A 6,224-nucleotide genomic window follows, 5' to 3' on the forward strand; every position below is an offset into this window, starting at 1 on the left:
ATTAATCAAATCAATTTTGATGCAGTCAAATAAAAGCAAAAAGGAAAGAAAATCAGCAACATGATTTATTGGGCATATTTTTAATGGAGACTTAATGGGTGCGATCAGACTTTATGATGCTACTTCTGTGACCCTGAATGGATAAACAGGTATAAAAATGGAAGGATAAATGTTGCTATTGCCAGGTGCATGCATATCCCTGTACTGTATGTGTGTATGGGCTTTTCCTAGGCTTTTAGGAGCTGGTTTTTATTGCTTGTCCTTGTCGTCCTTGTGTAATCGGTGTTTGTGCAAGTGCGCGCACGTGTTCTCCACAGATTTCAGTATTACTGTTTTTTCTGGTAGCTTATTGTAATGTTGCGTCTGTTTTTTTTTTTGTATTTGTTTTTTTGAAAAACTTATTTCACAGATCCCTCAAAGACCAGCAAATCTTGTTACTAAACATTTGCATGTTTACAGTAAGGATAAAATATATATATGTGCGCACGCTCCATTATCTGGCAGTCATGATTGTTTTTTTTTTTGTTTTTTTTTCTTCACGTTTATTTATTTAACCAGGACATACTGTGGTGGCTCTTTGCAGTCAACTGCACTGCAACTTAAGATTCCAGCAGATAGAAAAATGCTGCAAAAGTACACAAATCATAATACAACACAACGGTTGAACAAAATAAAATGAAAGTGTTTTTGGGCAGACAGTAATGTAGGAACAGCTGCGGAAGTAACCGCAGCTATTAGCTGTATCTACAGTATTATATGAATCATGCAATAAGAACACACATTACTGCATATTTTTCTCCCTCACAACACTAATGAAACCTCTGCTTCTTTTAAGCATATTTCATTTGTGTTTTGTGACAATTTTTTTTTCCACCGCTATTGCGTTGTCTTATGTTTTATTCAACTTCCGTGGTCTTTTGTTCAGCTGTTTTGTGCTGTGTTTGTGAACCTTGATCTAATTTATTTATTTATTTATTTTTTTTTTTTTTTTTAAACTTACTGTTACTTTTATTTTTGTATCCACACCCAAGTCAAGCCAGCTGCTTTAAAGCTAGGCATTGTTTGATATACAAACAATATGTCAGTCAACCTCATCTTACAATTCTTGACTTTGTAAGTCTGAATAGAATAAAGTACTCTATTGGGGTGATATGTTATTAGAAGGTTTTTAAGATAAGATGGGGCCTGATTATTAGATTAAGGCTGTAACAGGGTGCCAGTTGAGATAAGCCAATATTGCTAAAACCTACAACAGCTACTACCCCTTGGAAACCCATTTAATGAAGCTCTCTATGCACTGTTCTTGAGCTGAAGACCACATGAAGTTTGGAGGGCTGCAGCGATTAACTCTGTAGAAAGTTGGTAACCTCTGCACACTATGTGCTTCAGCATCTGCTTGTCAGGGCCAGGAGAATGAACCCAAACGCGGACACGGACGGAGGCACTATAATTCAAACATGAACTGTGAGCCAGACGTAGAGCGATGAAACTATACAGATTAAAGAGTCCACGAACGGGGGCTAAAGGTGAAATGGGTCGTGGTTTGGAGAAGGTGCTCAGAGTCACTGCAACGAGAGGAGAGAAATGTCAGGGGAGTTCCAAAGAAGTGTCAGGTAAGTAAGTCAGGTGACTTTCAGTCTCTTACTCGTTCGCAGGTGGAGAACAACGTGGTGGGGAAAGCAGTCAGAGAGGTCCGGGTGAGTTTCCTGTCAGATGTCGTGATTGCATGAATCCCAGTAGCCATGGCAGGGAGGCAGGCAGATGGAATGAAGAGAGGAGTAGAGCATGGACTGTTACAGTGAAGCTCCTGAGAAGACCAGCGTCCAAATAAAGATGAGTATTGTTAGTAGGTGAACAAGATTACTGGAAAAAGAAAAAAACAAACAAGGTAAGTAGGACTAGTAACTGTGAGCGCTTTGGCGGCCAACACTAAAACAGGTTAGCTATAGATCTGGTGATGAGATCACTGGTCTTAAATACAGGCAGCCTAATTGCTGACAGGTGTGGACAGAACGCTGAATGGAATGGCTCCGCCCAGAGGTGGAAACGGGCAGTCAACCTGGACCATGACGCCACTAACCCAGCTCTATGATTTCACATGGCCTACCACTTTGTGGCTGAGTTGCTGTCATTCCCATTCACTTGCACTTTGTCATAATTCCACTAACAACTGACTTTTGAATATTTAGTAGTGATATCATGACTGAACTTGTTGCACAGGTGACATCTTGTCATGGTACCACACTGAAGTTCACTGAGCTCCTGAGAGCGACCCATTCTTTCACAAATGTTTGTGGAAGCAGTCTGAATGCTTAGGTGCTTGATTTTATACACCTGTGGCCGTGGGAGTGATTGGAACGCCTGTATCCGATGATTTGGAAGGGTGCGTGAATACTTTTGGCAATGTAGTGTAGGAGTGAAGACGTGTCACAGGAAGTTGCGTCCTATTACAGTAGCTCTTTAGATTGACCCATTCTTTCACAAATGTTTGTGAACTGCATGGTAGCTGCTTGATTTTATACACCTGTGACCTCAAAGATAAAGAGGTGTGGCCCAATACTTGTGTCTATATAGAGTAGTTGCATGTAGCCCCTTCTTTTACAAAGAATTCATGATGCAAGCATTTGATTCATAATTTCTTTTGGTCAGCTAAAACCAACAACATTTCTGCTCCGGCTTCTTTTTCTATGATCCCAGCTGCAGCGATGACCCACACAGCAACAACACATTGTTTGATGAGCAGTTTGTGATGATTAACTTGCATGCCCGAGGCACCAACTCCGTGATGGTCTTTTGTAATTTCATTCTCAATTTATCTGATTCAGATGTAGCAGAACGTGTGCTTAAAGCCAGCAGCATATATCATTATTCAGAACATTACTTTCTGATGGCAGCCTAAAAAGTTGCTTTCCCTTTAACTGCACCCATAAATCAGTGAAAAGCTTTTATGTTTCATTATGGGATGGAGGCATTATCCATCATTTGTCTGTTTTCAGGTTTGCTGTCAGGTCTGCAGACTAAAAAGGGAATATTTAAAAAGGTTAGATGGCGGTTTTGTCAAAACTATGAAGGCTTTAAAGTGCTTTCTCTCTTCAGAGGTAATAAGTAGGAATAATGAAACATTTTAACTTTTTTAAACAATTCTTTGAGCTCACTACATTTTTCCCCTTCAAATATTTACAACATTTTTCTGTGGTTCATTTAATTGAATTGCCTGACGACATACAAACAGCAGCATGTTACTTAGTCGAAACAGAAGACCAGATATTCCCTCGGTGTGTACAGTATGCCAGTAGATCGTTGCTGTAGTGCTTCAAACTAAAGTAGACTTCCCACTGTGATCTCCTCATCTAAATCAGGCTTTAGCTGCACAGAGTAATTGCTTCCTGTGGCACATTTATAAACTGTGATTATAAAGCAGGTCAAAAAAAAGTGTTTAGTTCATTATAAGAACTTGAACTTTGCTGGAGGTTTTAATGGTCCTCTGACTCTTTGCCAAGAGATTCATTTGGGTTTAATCTTCATCTCCCCAGGTACAAAAGAGTGTGTGTGGGATAGATTCTCCTCCATAAAGAGATTCCTGCAGAAGTGCCTCTTATTTAAGATATCCAATGCAGCGAGGACATGCCATCAGTCATTTGTTAAAACTGTTTATCGTCCGAGTCTGCAAGTCGATTAAGGCTAACATCACCCCTCAATTTCACTGATATTATAGATTTAACAAGCCCTTACCATGATTTAATTATGTGATACACTTTAGTCAACCAAGGCAAATGATCACTACAAGGCATTATTTTAAAAAAAAATACTATCAGTATAAGGGAAGAAAGGCTATACATTTTATCAACCACTTTTAGGGTATTTGTTTTTCTTTCTTCTATTTTTTCCCTCCATATTGTAATTAGCACAAATTAAACCATTCTGGTGGAAAGCTGCAGTCAATTAACTGAGATTGCAAGAGCGAAAACAGTGACCTTTAATCATTACACAATGTGCCGAAACTATTTACAGATCCTGCAGTTTTGTTTGGATTACAGACGAGAGCCTTATTTCTAGATCTGAGTTTATGTTTGTTTGAAAAATTAGCTTAGATGTATTGCAATTAACTACTTTTCATTAAAAAACAAAATCAAATCTGAGGAGAAGTGCAATAAAAGTAGACATATCTTTACGGTGTTACAAGTAGTCCAGTTCAGAGCAACTTGCACGGGGCATGGAAATATTAATTCCCACCATCTTTGCCATTGTGCTTGGTTGGCCTGTTGTGCTCTGATAAAGCAGCTCCACATAAATCAGCCTAACGGTGTTTACAGCATGAGCTATAAGTGGCTATTTAACTAGCAAGTAAAAAAAAAAATTCATTTGGCTATTGCACCCTTGCTTTATTGAGCCAAAATTCATCATAAACACGCTAACCCAAGTTTGTTGTCTTGCAATATTTTGAGCATACATCAAGCTTTATTGTTTGCTGCTAACTACACTTGCACAGAACGGTACCTATGGCATATGCTGTACAGCTCCCAGTTCTTCCAGCCACCATGAATGAGTAATAATGCTCCTTTTAAATGGAGGTGAAAGACTCTGACACTGAGCGCCATTATCAGAGACAAGAGTTTTTCTGAGGCCAACCAAAACGAGCACAAAAGAGTGACAGGGCGCTGAAAGAAGATAAGGCTCCCCAATTTACAGGCCTTGAGAGTCAAAGGAAGACTCGGGCACTTATATTAAAGGTTTAAAAATGGAGTTGTGTTTTTATTTCTTTTCCCCAGACCTCATTTTATCTGCTCTGAAGCTGTTGGTGCAATTGGTTTAAAGTACAGAAGAGTCTGCCCTCACTTCACTGCTTTGCCTCTGTCGGATTGTGTGCAAACTCGCCACTATGCATCTTTATTCCTTGGTGTGTATGCTTGGTATTTATTATCAAACAGAATAACCCTCCCTCTGATTTCATAGAACATTCATTATTGTGAGGAAAGGGAAGCTTTCCTCAGCGAAGGCCTTGCTGTGTGAGAAAAGGAGAAGAGTAGGAGAACATTGGTTTAAAACCTTTAATGCCTTTGGGAGGGAAAGGAGGTTTGACAGAATGTGTGTGTAAATACGGCGGGTGGTTGAGCTAAAGATGCGGCATGTTGTCCTCGAGGTTAGTATGAGAAACCACGCTTCTGGTGATAGGTGACATTTTATTGATCTGCAGCCAAGTTGGAGCTAAGCAGCAGCGTGAGCGAGGTAGCATTACGTGACTGGATATTGAAATTGTGACAGCGACGGGCTTTTTCTGTCCTCACTGGGCTGGGTCTTCATCCCCTCCTCCATTGTGCCTTTCTATATTTTTCTACTTTTCCCTGCCTTTCTCTGTCTTAATGATTGAAACATATGTCTCAAACTCTAAAAAATAAAATATTCCCAGAGAGGCAGAAGACCAAAGTGAGCAGAGGAACTGTGGCACGCTTTAATTGAGACCTTACATCACCCTTTACCCACTGGGGTCCGCTGTCTTTGTTTTATTCAGCACATGGCTTCTTGGACTCGTCCTCAGACACAGATTGACACAAACACAGATGCACAAATAGAAAAACAGAAAAAAGTAAGGAGTCCTCTTCTCCTGTAGACACAGGGACCTTGAGACAGCTGCTGTGAATGGCAGAAAAACAATGAAGCACTTTTCGTCCTCCAGTGAAGAGGCGTTGCCAGGCAGCAGGAGCAGGAGGTTGTTACCACCTTCATTCTGCCTCCCCACTCACAAGGCTTTCAGGAGAGGGTCTGTGTTTCACAGGAACCCAGGACCTCAAAACTCTATGCTTCCCCATATAAATATATATAGGGCTTAGACAGACTTTAGCAATGAGTTCTAACTAGCATTTTACACGAGAAATGGATATCGATTGCATTGAAAATGAGTAAGTAGTGAGACAAAACATTTCAAATATGGCCATAAACAATATTATTTATGTGTTGGGGATTATTCCTAAACATAAGCCTCGATGTGAAGCCATAATAATTTTTTCTGATTGAATAAAATTTGGCCATAGTAGAGGAGTAGCTACTGTTAGAGAGATATGGGGTATTATATTCACATGGGAAGGTCCGGGTAATATTTTTTTTAACTAATATATCACACAAGCATTTAATTACAAGTAATAATAATATCCTCCTCCCTGAACCGTTCCCTGCAGCTTCAGGTCAGGCGCCAGCTCTAATTGTAGTTTGTGATTAGGTTGTAAATA

Source organism: Maylandia zebra, linkage group LG2 (genome assembly GCF_041146795.1).
Source record: "Maylandia zebra isolate NMK-2024a linkage group LG2, Mzebra_GT3a, whole genome shotgun sequence".
Classification (NCBI taxonomy): Eukaryota; Metazoa; Chordata; class Actinopteri; order Cichliformes; family Cichlidae; genus Maylandia; species Maylandia zebra.